Source organism: Platalea leucorodia (assembly GCF_965183815.1).
Source record: "Platalea leucorodia genome assembly, chromosome: 5".
Classification (NCBI taxonomy): domain Eukaryota; kingdom Metazoa; phylum Chordata; class Aves; order Pelecaniformes; family Threskiornithidae; genus Platalea; species Platalea leucorodia.
The window spans coordinates 16,270,377-16,286,051 of NC_138827.1; the positions used below are offsets into that span (position 1 = coordinate 16,270,377).

The 15,675-nt window shown below is 41.4% G+C and overlaps 1 protein-coding gene across 3 annotated transcripts in view; it reads left to right on the top strand.

Moving 5' to 3' along the window:
• The first annotated feature begins 453 nt into the window (after positions 1-453).
• EPN2 (epsin 2) overlaps positions 454-15,675 on the top strand; it is a 47,367-nt gene continuing 32,145 nt past the window's right edge. For 2 of the 3 annotated variants that reach the window (XM_082314074.1, XM_082314076.1), the window contains exon 1: positions 454-600. The gene's annotated coding sequence lies outside the window, so the exon portion shown is untranslated. Of the gene's footprint in view, positions 601-10,703; positions 10,785-10,978; positions 11,032-15,675 lie in introns of those variants that run through there. The other variant, XM_082314075.1, reaches the window with a different exon arrangement.

The following is a 15,675-nucleotide window of genomic DNA, read 5'->3' on the forward strand; positions in this document are numbered from 1 at the left end:
TCTCCCGCCTGCAAAGCAGGGCTTCCCTGCCCCGAAACCGGTTCCCCCTTGGAGACAAGAGCGAGGAGGGGGCTCCCCTCTGCTTCCCAAGCCTTTTCCCTCCATCAGATGTGGCAACGGGCCCGCTCGGGCCCTCTCCCGGGGCCGATCCTGCCTTATTCCTCGCCGGCGCCGGCCCCCAACCCTCCCCGGCCGGGAAGGCCGAGGGGGCGGCGGGCCCTTCTCTCTGTCAGGAGACCCGGCAGCGGCCCGCCATGGCCGGCGGAGGCCGTGCTGGCGGCGGCGGGTGAGGAGGCGGGGGACGGCGGCGGGGTCGGTCGGCGCCGCCCGGGTGGAGGCCGCCATTCCCGCCGCCCCCCTCCCCGCCCCGGCCCTTCGCCTCGCCGCGCCCGGGCCGGGGCCGCGCCTCGGGGACGCGCGCAGCCGCCGGTTCCGCCTCCTCCGCCGCCTCCCCCCGGCCGCCGCCATGTTGGATGGTGCGTGTGGGTGTCAAACCCAGCCAGAGGCGGCGGCGGCGGCGGCCGGGCACCGGGACACCCCCTCCGCGCCTCCCGCGGTCCCTTCCCCGCTCCTCCCGCACCCTCCGCCACGCAGCGCCAGGTCAGTCCGGGAGCCGCGGGGCGCTCGGGGCGGAACGGACGGGCGGCGGCGGCGGAAGAGCCTCCCCCCGCCTTTCCCCTCAGCAGCGGGGTGCGGGGTGGGCGCGGGAAGGGCCCCCCGGGGCTCCGGGCCTCCCCGTGGGGAGGGAGCGGCCCCCCGGCCGGCTGCGGGGCTGGGGCGGCGGCTGAGGGCCACGGGGCCGGGGCAGGTGGGGCGGGGCGGGGGCGCCGGGGTGGGGGGGAACGGAGCGGCCGGCGGGGCAGCCCCGGCGGGGGGCCGGGTGGCCTTTGTTGTCTCCGCGGGGTGGGCAGCAACAGTTACTGCCCATCATGGCAGCGCGGCGGCGGGGCCGCCAGAGCAGGGAGCGCGCCTGCGGGACCCGCCGGGTCGGTGCTGCCGGCGGGGGGGGCGGCGATCGCCCCGGCCCTTCGCCTCCCGGGGTGCGGGCTCCGTCCCGCTGAGGCCCGGCAGCCGGCGGAAGGGCTTTCGCCGCTGGAAAGTTTGGGCCTGCCTCCCCGGGCCGGCCGCTGGGGCCGGCCGCCTCCCTGGGAGCCACCGGGGCTGGGGCTGCGGGGGATGGCGGCGGCCTGCCCCGGCGGGGGGGCGCCCGGGCCGCGGCGGCGGCCTCCGGCTCGCGGGGTCCGTCCCCTCGCCTCTGCGTTATTAACCCTAATTGTGGCGGTGCGGGGCTCGTTTTTTCAGTAATATAGTCGGTTTGGAAGCTGTGTAGTAGTGCTTTTAATTATTTTTTTTAGGGGTTTATTTTTTATATGTATATTTCTTTCAATTTTTACCTGCAGTACCTTTGATGCTACAGATTGGTCTTGGGTAGTCAGTGTGCTGCATTATATTAAGCATTACTGTTATTGTGAAGTGTATTGAAACAAGAATTATCACAGGCTACCCACAATGGAAGTTTCCTGTTTTAAAGCCAATAAGGCATATTGATAACGTTTGGTCTCAGTTTTATTTGGCCAAGGGGTATGTAATGCTTCCCCCCTCCCCCTTCTTAAGTACGGCATCATTGCTGATTGGAAAAGCTAAGTTATATTTAAAATTTACGTGAATTGGCCATGTTTCTTTTTCTTAACCTACTAAGAAAATATCCTGAATTATATACATACACTTTCAACAGGAGGCCTAAAATACTTGTTCAGGTTGTTAAGGTGTGTTGCGGATGTTATGGACTGTAGAGGCTGACTTCAGGAGTTCAAAATGTAAATCAGGCCACAAGATTAAGTTTTATTATTCTCTCCACTGAAATACATGTTTTGTGGTAATATGGAACTCTTGCATAATTCCAGTGTGTTGCTGTGTGTTGTGTGAGACAAGGTCATAGAAAATTGGATTGTTAGGATGTAAAATATGGGATGTTAGAATGATTTTTGATTAAAAATATAAATATATTGTAATGATACCTTTAGCCAAATACAGCCTATTTAGGAAGTACTTCTAAATATGTTTGTCTTGACTGATTCTTAGATACATTATTTTTGAACAAATATATAGTGTTTTATTGTGAAGAATCAAAACTTTTAATAAATTTTCTGGTAAACTAGCTAGATAGAGTTTCAAAGATAATCTCCCGTATATTAAATATTTAACTATGTTATCAAAAATTATCAAGTACAAATTAACCATGAGTATGCATTCCTGGAGACGAAATCTGATAAGGCTGAATTGATGGCAAGTTATGCTTCAGGAAGTTTGACTTATGGGTGCTGATTGTAACTTCCTTGATGCCATAAAGTAACTACGTGACATCATTCCGCTGTGACAATGGTTCTCCTACACGGTAGCTTGACTCTTACACGTGCTGACAAATGAAATAATACCTGCATTTAAGAAATGAAATATAATGAGATACTAACAGAATGGACCTCTCTCTTTAGAAAAAAATAATTGACCCCTTCTCTAGGTAGGAGCTAAGTAGCGTTGGATGGTATTTGGGCAGGAAGAGTCCTATCTGCGAGTTACTTGGTGGTGCTGTCCTGATAGGAGAAGAGGTATCGGCGACCTGGCTGTTGGGTAGCCTGGATGGTAATGTTCATGTTGTTTTTCACGTCTATTATTCCTACAGTCATTTTTAATGAATAGTTGACAAACATCTGATGTCCAGTGCAAGCAGCACTGTATAATGCAATGAGCATAAATGAATTCAGCTTGTACTGACCACATCATTATTTACATAACTGGTTAATCATGCTAATTTTGTTCCAGCTGTCAGCCATTTGATTGCTTTAAAACTTGGAGCTTTTAAGAAGCCTCAAATCTTGGATCACTGCTGTGAAATGCCAAAGGCCTAATTTGTTACTTCATAAAAATGCTGATAGTCTTTCTTGATATAGAAATTGGTGTGGTTTTGTTTTTATTTTTTGATTTTTTTTTTCTGAGAGAAATCATTAAATTATAATCTGTTTTAGGAGAAATATATTACAGTGTAATTATGATATTCATGATCTTGCTTTTCTTAGGTCTCATACGTGGGATGAGGAAATGGCTATTGGTTTTGCCTGGTCTAGAAGAATATAAGTTATTCTAAAATCTTTATTTAATGACTGGTACTCAGGAAGCAACTTTCCAGTCTTCCAGTGCCATATTTGCAGAGCGCTAAATTGTCTCTTGGGATCTTGGTAATAGCAAATGAAAGGTGCTTGGTTTGTATGAAAGTCTGTAATGTTCTTTTTCCACTTTGCCTTGCTCTGATCTGTGCAGGGAAAGTATCGAAACGTACTAGTATCCTGCTGTCTTAAGTGCTTCAAAGAACAGCGGGTTTTTTTGTGTATTTCAGTAGCCTGGCTGCTCATTAAGAAGGCATGAGACACTGTGGAGGAGAACAACATGTATGCTGTCCTCTAGAATAAAACCTGCTAGGTCTAATTGTAGCTCCGCTAGCATTGGTATACTTCACTGTGGTTACATACTGGTATGTGCTGAATAGTAGATCATAAAAAGTCCCAGAATTAATCCGTTTAGGTGGCTGTTACAGGATTGCTTTCCTATTCGGGGGGGGGAATTTAGAATGCTTGTATGTCAGAATAAGTGAATTCGGAGACCGTAAGCTTCAGGATGAATCTAGAACTAGGTGGTTGTCGTAGTTGAGCCTCTCTGTGAGCGGCGCAGGAGGTAGAAAGCTACAGAAAAGCTGGTCTTGCTTATTTATCGTTTTGCAAATAACTGTTTTGTCTTTGGTTTTCAGATTTGGGATTTGGTTGATTTTATGACAGTGCTCCAAACCACTGATAAAAGGCAAAATAGTTGGATCAAACCATTCTAAGGTGTGTTTTTGTAGGTAACTAGAGGTTGTAGGCAGTTTTTAAGGAGAGAGTAGCTTAAATTACTGAGATTTGAGTTTCTTCAAACTGTAGTATATAAGTTCAGAGTTACCACAAGAAGTTAAATATGTGTAAATATCTAATAGTGGAGTTTGTATGAATGATTATACTAATTAGAAAATCAGTATAAATGTATTTTGTGTTTTCTAGTTGCAATGTCACTGGCAATTAGAGACGTTTACCAGAATTTGGTTTGTAATTCACTATTGTGCATTTCTATATGGAAACATTACTTTGTGTCACTATGCTTAGTGAAATGCTTTTCTTCTGTATAGGTAGTTTTTACCTCATTTTTTTTGGTATTGTTACAAAAATTGAACTTAAAAATTGATTTCGGAACCAATGTCCTGTACTGCGTTAATTGTTAATAGTGTGTATATCTGTTTTCATGTCACCCAGGGCTGTTAACATAAATGCCTCTAAGTAGTGCCTTGAGCTTGCGTTCAAGGTCAGGCTTGGTCTGTTCACACTGCCTGTGCCTCAGCTTGCACGCCAGCTTGAAAAAGCCAGCTCTTTCCAGGTGGGGAAACATGAGTACAGAGCAGAGGAGAGCTCAGGCACGAACAGGTCCCCACTGGCAGTGTGAGTGCAGCTGGCTCTAGCAGTATGACTGGGTAAAACCAGTCCCAGCCCAGAACTGGATAAATCTCTGTGTTGGAGGCTCCCCTTATCTAAGTTTTATGGTGGAGGTGGCTGGGTAAAGTTCTAAAGAATCTCAGACTCAGTATGTGTCATTATCCTGATGCATACAATTTATTTTCAAGTAATAATTCTCCTTCCATGGTTAGAAGTATAGCTCCCTGAGCTGCCTAAAGTAATTAGTTGACATTTTTGTATGAGACCTCTGCAGTTTTCTTCCACGTTGTTGACTGCTTCTGTCTTTCTTCCAAGTGGTGTTTTATTAATGTTGTCTACAGTTGCTGGGTCTTCTGTCATGTAGTACTCGTACTAAATGTACAAGGCATGAGAAGTAGAATAGGTTTGGAGAGTGACCCAGACAGGAGAGCACTTGAATGCAATGGTACAAACCTGTCTTTTTAGACTTCTATCTCCTCCTACTTTCTTGCCCTCATAATTACCTAGTACTTTGCACATGTATACATCTGTTTTAGTGCTTATTTGAATAGTAGCACTGGTTCCTTTCGCTGGTCGAGTCACTACATGTTTCCTATGGCTTGGATTTGATCACTTTTAGACCCAATGTTTTGGTGGGTGTTCTTTTCCAATGGACATTTCTGTTCTTATCCCTTACAGTAAAACATTAATCTGTAAATCATTTGCTCTTTCATGCTTATAGTGCAGCACTTAATGGACAGTACTTTTGCAAGTTAAGTTTTTTTTTTTTTTTTTTAAAGTTCAGAGCTGCTTATTAGTTTGAAAATACGCCAGGCACCTTACCTAGTGATGTTTTATGTCCGTCCTTCAAGGTAGAAATCAGAAGACTCGCCTTGTTTGTTTTTCAGTGTAGCAGTAGTTGTACTCATGGCCTGTTGTTCTAGAAGTGACTACTTAAAGGTAGACAGTGGAGTCTGGGGGTCATGGCTAAAATGCCACATCTCTCTCTTTAGAGAAATTCAACAGCCAGACATTAATTTAATCTCCCTGCAGTAAACCTTACAGAGACTTTCCTGCAGTTCTGAAGATGTCAATTACATAACGTAATGTGTTCTAAAATCAAACCACTAGTTTTCATTATTTAAAAAGCAGAAATCCAAGCAGAGCGAGCTCTGTACTTCTGTTTGTTTGGGTCTGCTCTCTTTGGTTGAGTTTTGCCACCGAGAAACGCTATGATATATGTTGTGCCCATGCTAATTAAGTGTCAGCATGGGCGACAAAGGTGCTAGTAATGTCAAGGATGCTCTTTTACAGTTTTTTCTTTGCTCGCTTTGAAATCATATTAATTTCTAGACTTAACATCAATTTCGTATAGTTTCTGAACCTTTACAAGGGCAGTGGTCTTTTCATAGCTTTGCTAGAACAAAGACATTTTAAGAATCTTAATAGAGAATTGTATAATCTTATTACAACTGCTGCTGACTGTTTAAATCACTTCCTTGTACTTAAATAACAATCTGTCACCAGCTATTTCTTGATTGTAGTTTTTGTCAGATGCAATTTACCCCCCTCCGTGGTTTTGTTATACTTTTTTTCTGATTGTGCAACCCTTAGATTGGCAAGCAATTTCTTTCTCAAACAGTTCTTCTGACTTCATTGGGACTAATCGCATGAGTAATTGCTCACTGGTGTAAAGGTTGTACAGTTCAGAAATAAGACCTTTGTTTGTAGGACCCCATGGACAAAAAACACTAAAATAACGGATATATACAGTTCTAATACTCCTTAGGGAAAGGCAAAACAAAGTATTTTTAAAGGCGACTTCCTCCCCTGAGGCACAGGTACGAAAGACTCCCTCAAACATCTTTCCTTGTAGGTAGGAAATCTGTTCTCAAGTGGCTAGTTGTGTGTTGCTAAGTGGGTGAACAGGCCCCAAGCAGCATCTTAATTTTGTCATTCTCCTGATTTTTATCTTTTTTTTTTCTTTTAGCTGTGAGGATTTCTTCAGCCAAATCTGTTGACCCAATTGCTGCTGCAACTGCCTTTCTACTAACTTTCAGCTCTGTTTGGACAGGGATGAGGCTTGTGACAATGGCAGTAAGGCATAGATGTTTGATCTAACCCTATGAAATCAGCCAAAATTTAAGATCATAAATTAATCCTTATCCTTCAGTTCTAAATAGAACTATTTTTAACACGCCTGCCTGTTCTCTGATAGATGGTCAAGCAGAATGTACTGTGTCATCTGGTATATGTAAAGGGAAGCACTTGAATTATTATTTGAAAAACAGAAATTTAATGTTTTTAATTATTCAGTTAGCTAATTAATCAGTGAAACACCCTACCATTTTGTGACATTGCTAGAGTGTGAAGAGTAATATCTGTTTAGAGAGAGATCTGAATTGTGCATTTCCAGCAGGATTCAGATCCAGGGAAGATCTGGTGAATCTTTAAAATGCTCCTGCCCAGGTATTCCACCATTTGATAAAATCCTCTTTCTGTAATGACCATTTGAAAGCATAAGACTCGCATCTGTTCTGTTATCTAATGAAATATTTGCCTTCTGAGCCCATACTGGCTTATTACATGGTTTTATGATTGCTTCTTGTCATACAATGCTTCTTGCAGTGATTTTTTTTTTTTTAAGGGCTTGGAATGCTTATTACTGATGAGAGGTGTTACCATTTTTTTGCTGCTGTTGTTGAGCAGAGTTCATTAAGTTAAACTTTGTCTACCAATTTAGGATGGTGCTTCTCAGAAAGTAAAGATAATGCCTCTGTTGGAATGTTTTTAGATAAATAACATAGGTGACACCAAGTACTTTTCTTAGAAGTGCACAAATGCAGATCAGAAATGAATAATATTGTAATTTTAGTTTTTGAGAGACTCTACAACCTTATGTATATTTTTAAAGCAGAGATTTCTACATGCTACACAGAAGAACAGGAAGACTGTCATTGCACCAGACTACAATTATGAAGTCCATGTTTTTTCTACTTTTTCAGCAAAGCAACTGCTTTCTGAAGATTTTAAGATTGGTACCTGGGTGACTCTTCTGAAAGATATTTGTGTTTATATGTTTACTGATTCTCTTGGGAAGATTTAATAAGGAAGTAAAATACAGGAATGTTTATAATTGTTTTTACTTGGCTTTCAGAATTCTTAAATTCAGAAAAGCTGAAATATAAAAGCTTGTGTGACAGCAAAATCACTTTTAAACTGTTTTATTGCAGAGAAGCACTGAGGTGTATCATCAAAGGACGTGAGGGGTTTTTTGTCTGCAAAACTGCTTAAGTGTTGCATTTAAAATTTACAAATCGCTGACCCCTTTGTGAAACACTGAGACAGACTGAAATGTCTGGCTTTTTTTTACGTTTGGCTACCTAGTGAATAATCTCCTTTTGCCTAGCCTGCTGGTTAAAGCACACTGAATAGTATAATTGACATTTTGGTGTCTGCCAACTAACAGTGTCTGCATATATTTAATTTCACAATAATATGAACATATGATGCCTCCAAGAGAGTATTTACATCGGCTTTAAAGGACAGAACATTACATAAGTGAAGGTGTGTGGCGCTGGGGAGTGCTCTGCATGGTGGGAGCTCTCTGCTCACATTGCAGGCTGTGGAAATGTTGAAGAGGTGAAGAACAGGGTGGTTTTGTGGGTTGTCTCCATTGTACTGTTTTTAATATGCTTTAGGAGGGGTTTTCTGTTCTGCAGTTTATGGTCTAGATCAAGTAAAGTATGTAAGCACGTATTTCACTTTGAACATGCGAGGGATCTGTTGATCTGGGACTGGTCATTTAGTTACAGTCGATGCTGAACAGGGCACATCATTTTCTAGTAGTTAGCTTTCCAGGTGTAAATGCGGGAAACATGCTTGAACATCCTGAATGCAGAAATATTTTTGTTATGTACGTGCCAGCACAAAATTGTGTCTGGATGCCTTGGGATGGAGCTAGATTTTTAATCTTTTTTTTTTTTTTTTGTCAGCTTGGATAGTGTATATAATACTATAGTGCCTTTTCCTGTCGCTGGAAATGCTGATTTTTAGTTTTATTTTAAGAAAGGATTTCTTTTTCTTATTCAGAAGAAAAATAAACTTTAAAGGAGGAGGAAAGTCTGTGCTTGTTTTTCTTTTTTCCTCCCCCCCTTTTTTTTTTCCTTTTTTTTAGTTTATGCTTTATAGAAAGGCCTGAAATATGCCATTGAAACTTTGTCTCTTTTGTCTCACAAATGCAAAGTTTAGAAATTGAGCAGTGAAAGGTGGGTAGGGATTGGAGGTAGTGAGAGTAAGAGAACGGGAGAAACTGGTGTACGTTACCTTGGTATTAAAACAACGTGCTCACGGTGGAATTTTTACCAGGTAGCAGAACTGGTAAATTACATATATATGTGTGCGTGTCTGTGTAGATGCATGTGTGTATAAATTGGAGCTTGAGCTGATCAAATCTATAACGGTAATGCCGTTGGTACAGGCAAAGCTTTACAATTAAAAACACATTCAGTGCCTGTCAAACATGTGAAACGGATGTGTTTTTAAATGCCATGAGGCTTGTGCTTCCCTGAAGCCAGAGTAGTCTTTTGTCAAAACTCCTGTTGTAACTATTTTAATAAAATATGGTGACTTTTGCATTTTTTCCTTTCATGGGAAACCAGAGTAAAAGAGAACTAAGCCCCGCCTGCTGCTTGCCTGCTAAACAGATGCAAATAAGAGCCCCCCTCCCTCCTGGTTGCATCCTCTCTCCTCATGGGTTTCTACATTGTTTTGATTAAAGCAGTTCTATTGCCAACTCCCAGCCCAGAGGGAAGGTGAGAGGAAAAAATCCCTGATTACAGCTCAGTGGTTAACATATCTTTCTGAGTTTGTAATGTCATCGTTTCACAGAAAACAAAGTTCCAGGAGCTTCACAGAGTAGAGGGTTGTCAGAAAGGCAAACATCAAAGTGGAAAGAAAAGAGTTTATTTAAAATATAGTAGAAGGACTTAAAACATTCATGCTAACCTATGAGAGCTATTAAAAATTAAAAAAAGCCTTTGAAGCTAAGCATTAAAGATTTAATAGTATTAATTGAATTAAGCCGTGGGAGTTAAGGATATGTAGACACATGTGTAAGTGTATGTATTCTAAGACATTATCTATATTAAGGAAGCTAAGGTATTGAGAATTGAATTAATTGTACTCGGTTTATAAAGTCTACCTTAACAAAAACCTTTTTATTCTTGGACTTAGAGTAGATACCATTATAACTGAAAGTGTAAACAAAAGTGCAATGTACTTACTATAATTTTTAAAACTGCAGCGAAGCAGAGAAGACCGGACTTAGCATACCCGAACAAGGCAAAACAAGCGAAGTATTTTCTGATCTACACTTCAAGGATAATTTTGTTTCTTTATATTATTAAGTCTGATTTTTTTTTTTTAAGAATAAATACCTTTTCCTTTCACCGTTATGAGAGCAATAACTTAATACCATTGTACCCCATAATATGGTTTCTTCCCTCCTCTTTTGCCCCCTGATACGCTGCCTGTAGTCCCAGGCACAGGTGTGGGCTTTTTTTGGTAGTTACACTTTCATGTTAGTTCAGAATGTATTTTCTCTTAAGACTGACTGATTTTTGGTAGTTTTTAGCTTTTCTTGTGTTTAGAACTTTCCACTGTTAGGAAGACTTCTTGCTGGAGTAAGAAGATGGTCCCTCCACAACTTTGTAAATAGATAACAAAGAAAATATTGGAGTCAAGTCTGTGGCACTGTAACAATTGGAGTAGCCTGGCATTGAGGGAAAAATGTGTGCGTTTTTTGGGTTCTTTGCAAAGTGAAAACTCAATGTAAGACTTAATGTGTTTGACCTGGATGTTAACAAGCTGTGAAAAGCCAGGTCCTTGTGTTGTTTGCAGAAAAATGAGCAATGAAAGCTTTTGCAAGTGTGCAGGTGGCTTGGCTGGGGAAGATGATGTCCAGAGGGGAGCAACATCAGACGTTATTTGATTGGCATGCAAATACTGGTGTGTAGAGACACTACCAACCTTGTCAAGAGGGATAACAAAATTGAGGGTGATCTTAATTAATACATTCATTTTTCCTCCTTCAGGAAGATGGTTGCTGACAGTGTAAGGCGGGTTGTTTGAGCTCTTCATCCTGCAAATGTAGTTACTAAATGATTCAGCATGATACCGTACCCACGCATTTTAGCAATATTGATGAATTCATTACCCTTCTGTTAGCTGACGGATGTTAATGGGCCAGAATTTCGTCTGTACATTTGGACTAGATGGAATGCTCTGGAGTGGGTGAGTTTTTAAGTCACTTTCTCGTTCTGTTTATAAATCTAAAGAGAGAGAAAGTTTTTAATGACTTGCCTTAGAACAGTGGTTAAAAGAATAACCAACAGTGCAGGAATACCAGGCAGCTATGGGAGGTACAGGTAGTAGTAGTGCTACACAGGGAATTTACTTGCCTTTTTTTTTTTTTTTCATGTCTCAAGCTATAATCAGCTGCTTCAGAAATACCGGAGGCTTGAGTTTTGGATTACATGTGGTAGGTATTGTCTTCTATGTTTGGACTCCTTACAGGGTATATGGAGTCCCGAGGACACATACAGAGTTGCTGGTTGCAGAGTATCAAAGCTAAGAGAGTATAACACGTTCTCTGCAAGAGCCGACTGGAAGAAGATGACCTTTAATAATGGAACAGGCACAGATGCTTTTCAGTAACAAGTCTTTGTCATCCTCTTTGAGAAGAGCAAGCTAACTCCCACTCAAATAATTTTCCGTCTAAATATCCAGAATAGATAAGAGAGTAGGTAGAATATTACTGCTGAAGGATAGATTCAGAAAGCTTGAGGAATTTTTACGATGACAGCTGAAAAATTCTGTGTATCTGCATGGGAGAATGTGGGATTTACTGGCATCTTCAAGCCAGATTATTTTTTCCTAATTCCACAAAAATCAACAAAATAATAACAAATGTTTGCATTTGTGAATAGGGATGATTCTTATTAGTGCCTGAATGAAGGAATTGGAAAGTTTTAAGTAGCATAATGAGGGAAATCATATCAAATGTGCTGAGTGAGGTTTTTTTTGGTCTTTTAGTGATTCACTTCCATCAAAGATGAACTTAAGAATATAGCTCAAAATCAGGAACTGGGGCAGCACAGAAGTAGACCAAAGTGACAAGCAGTATTTTTGAGTGCTATTTCATGGTAAGCATAACCCAGTCTAAATCCAGGCTGCTGATGGCAGGGTGGTTGTGCCCTCTCCTCTGGCTGCACATACTTTCTGCCCGGCAGCGCTACTTTGGATGAAATTGCTTTTCCTGCCGAGGTAGTGATGCTAGGTATGTTAGACATCTCTGTTAGGAAGAGAGAAAAGAGGCAGGGTTGTTTGGAAGAGATTTTGGGAACTGCGTGGTGTGTACAGTATGAAAAGATAAAAGATACAGAGGAATAAGAGGGAAGGCTGAACAGCAAGTATTGCAGGACAGATAGCTAAAATCAGTGTGTAAAAAGGGCAGGGCCAAGACTTTAAGATGCTAGCCAGTTTTGAAAGAGTAGACGACTGAATTTTCTTCTTTTCTGTGTCTGTCTTCAACATGAAAGAAAGAGAATGTGAGTTACTAGCAGCTAGGTGGTAAAATACGATTTCCCAGAAAGCCCACTGTTTGCAGTTCTTGCGCTGTTACCCGTTGAAGGCAAGCCCCAGGTCTAAAGCATCATCTTTAACTTTACCACCAATGTGAGCTTTCAAGGTGTAGCTTTACCTTTTGCCTTGTGAAATGTAACTGTAGATGGCTGTTGAAATGAATGTTACTTCCTGTATTTGTGGTGTACTTTAAAATAATTAGAGTGACCTTGGGATTAATTGGTTTGGTGACCTGATCTGTCAGAAAACCCAGCTATCCATCTCCCCCCCGCCTCCCCTGGTTTGTCAGATCAGCTTGCTGAACTGATTCTATCTCGAGATCTGGCGTGAGGGGCAGGGAGGTGGCATGTGACGGCAGAGCAGGTAGGAGCGGGACACGGCCTTCCGTAGCAGCCCTCAGCCAGCTGAGAATAAAGTGTAATGTGAAGCCACATCCTCAGTTCCTCTCTGAGCCTGACTGCTGAACAGTAGAGCCTAGTGTAAAACCCTGGTTTTTGGCCAAAACGTTCCTCCAGTGGGGTACATAGAGGATTTTAGGATATGTTTACTGCTTTGCAATTTTATAGCAACTTAATTAGTCATGAGCATACAACTGCATGTAGCTTAATTTCTGAGGGTTAAAATAACCTTATGTTAATTGTTACTGGTTGTGATAGTTGAATTAAGACCATGTGTTGACTTTTCAAGATGAATGTGCAAGTATGGTGGCTGTGAGGGATGGCACTTTAAGTTTTATCCTGTGCACGGGCATTGATGAATGTAGGTAGGATATTAAATCAATCTCAGTTTTCTTTACGGGCTTGTAGTTTGTGCTAGCAGCCAGCGCACTTAACAACTGTAACTGAAGAAAACAGTAGTGTTTTGGATGTATGGACACGTACGGCTTTGAAGATCTTGCACTGTTCCTTGGACAATCCTTTTCATTAGAAATTCATGTCATAAAGTAGAAGTATTAATTAGTCTCTTGGCTTCTACAAATAGTAACATGGAGAGTTAAACTGTTGTTTTTCCCCTAATCTTTGTCATGATGAGCATTTGCCTTTGGCCTACTGAATTTATTAATGTGGTTGCGTGTCTGTGGTGTGTAGGTGGATAGGAGAAACTGCTCATGGTGGTGTCTGCTTCATAGTAATAAAGTGCAAACTGAATTTAGTTAATGAAACCGTTGGGTAATTGTAAGTAGCAGGTATCTTACTGAAATATCAAGTCTGATATATGAGCACAGATATATATGGATATAGTGGTTCTTGTCAGTTTTGAATTTTAAAAATTGCAATGGTATAAGAAATCCCTGTGGCTTAACGAATGTAGCTAATATTTTGTGGTCTTGCAGGGTTTTAGGTTGTACTATTAGCAGTCCCTCCTGCATTCAAGCTGATCTATCAGGGCTCTGAGCTGTTGGGAGAGAAGATATAATGGCTTCCCTTTGGCAGTTGCCTGTCACACAATAAGCAGCCTAAGTGACGAGGCTGGACTTTTCTAATTAGTAATAGATTCTAAGGCACATCCTCTGGCAAGAATATCCGATATCTCCCTTCCTTCCAAAATGAAAATGCGGAAGGAGAGAAATGTCTCCCACTGTCCTTAATTCAGTTGAAAATGCTACTCAAATACACCTGGTAAATGGAATTTATTGCAGATTGTTACCTTTTTTGTTAAGGCACACATTGGGTGATTTATTTTTTTTTTACCTTCTCTATTTGTGAAAATAAAAAATGAAGTGCTTTCATTCAAGTAGGTAATCCCCAGAGCACAAATTCCTTTTGAGAGTTTGGGTAGGTGTTTTCGCTGCCATGTTGGATTAATTTGCATTTAGAATTTCTGGTTCAGTGCGTAATGGCTTGACCTTATGCTGTTTTGTAATTCTGCAATATTCTGTTATTCATTACACACCCGGTACTTGCTGTATTACTAGTGAAAAACAAACTGGGATTTGCTGTGTAAAATGCAGGTAGTACTGTCAATGACACTTGACCCAGCCATAGAAGGAGGAATGTGTTATTTTTACAGAGATGTTGTTAAAGCTTGTAATCCTAAAATTAGATCTCCAGTGTAGGTCGGATTTGGATCATTTGTGGTGATCTGCATGGCTGTTACGGAGGCTGTCCCCTTTCGCAACATTTCAGAGCATATTTGCAGCTGCTTCCCACGCTGTCAGTAATTCCAGCTGTGTTAGGGGCTGCAAAGTCAAATGCAACTACAAATGTCAAAGCACCAGCAGCTCTGGCTTGGCGGGTCCCGAAGTAAAGTGGCCAGGTAGTGCTGCCGTGTTCTCGGCCGCCAGATGAAAGTTAGATTTCTGCTCCTTGCCCCCCCTTTCTGTAGACTCCGTGAGTAATGAGATAAGCTCTCCATTGAGCTCAAATACTGCCCTGATAATTTAAGTAGACACGTAGTAAGAAAAGCTGTCTTTTCTTACCTTTCTTTCTTTCTTAGAGAAAACTTAAACAAATTTGTGTCTGTAAATCTATTTGATGGCTAAATGGCCGTACAAGCTGGAGTTAGTTTGTGAGTCTGAGGCATGACTGTAAAATCAGTGTAGAATCTAACCTTGGGATTCATGAATATGCATAAATTTGAAGGAGAATTATCTTTCAGCATTAACTCTTTAAATAAAGAAATAATTTGGCCACCTGCTGTCTGTGAAAGCTGACCTTGTTCTCTCATTTGTAAAAGGGAGTGGAAAGCTTCCAAAACTTTTAATTTTGAACCATTTCCTCTTCTCAGAAATTACACTGAAGAAGACAAGCATTTAAGCTGTGAAAAATGGAAATTAAACCTTTTTTCTGGAGTTAACCCTGTTCTTCAAACCATTTGCCAATCTGTATTTGTAGCTCATTTCCTAAATAATTTTGAAGGCTGAGGAAGGGCATTGATGGTAATTTCAGTGTCTTCATTTTGCTGTTTTATTCCCATGAATTGCTGTTTTCTCTGCTGTACAATAGCAAGAGAGAGCTAATAAGTGTGCTACTTGTTGGCTTTTATGTATAGTGCCAAGCTTCTCCGCTTCTCTTAGTACTCTTCTCCAAGTGACCACAATGTACAGTTGCCCCTCTTCCTGTTTGGTTTTGGGAACAATGTTTGTATTACAGTAGGATATTATACCATAGACAGTATAATGATATCCTCTGGTCATCCAGTTGTTCTATAAGAATTATTTATGAATAGGGGAAAAAAAATCTGAAAGAGAATTAACTAAGGTTGAAAATTTCTCTAGCGATGTGGGATCCAGTATAAGAAAAATGTCTTTGCTATAATCTTTTCTGGATTATTATATTCCTGAATTTTAAATAAAGGCTTGTGCTCAATTTTTTTGTCAAAGATTTCTGGTTCCTGTTTGTGGAAAATGAGACTTTCTAAAAGCGCAGTGGGTTGGGTTTGTACACATAACAAGCTATCACAAGAAAACTAGGATGTGAATTACAGCGTCAGGCAATGGGAATCCTTTTTCTTTGCCATAAATAGAAGCTTATTGTTACGATTGGGGCTGTGTTTGCGTGTGTGCTTTTTGCTCTGTGCAGGTGTGGTTTCAGTGTCTGTC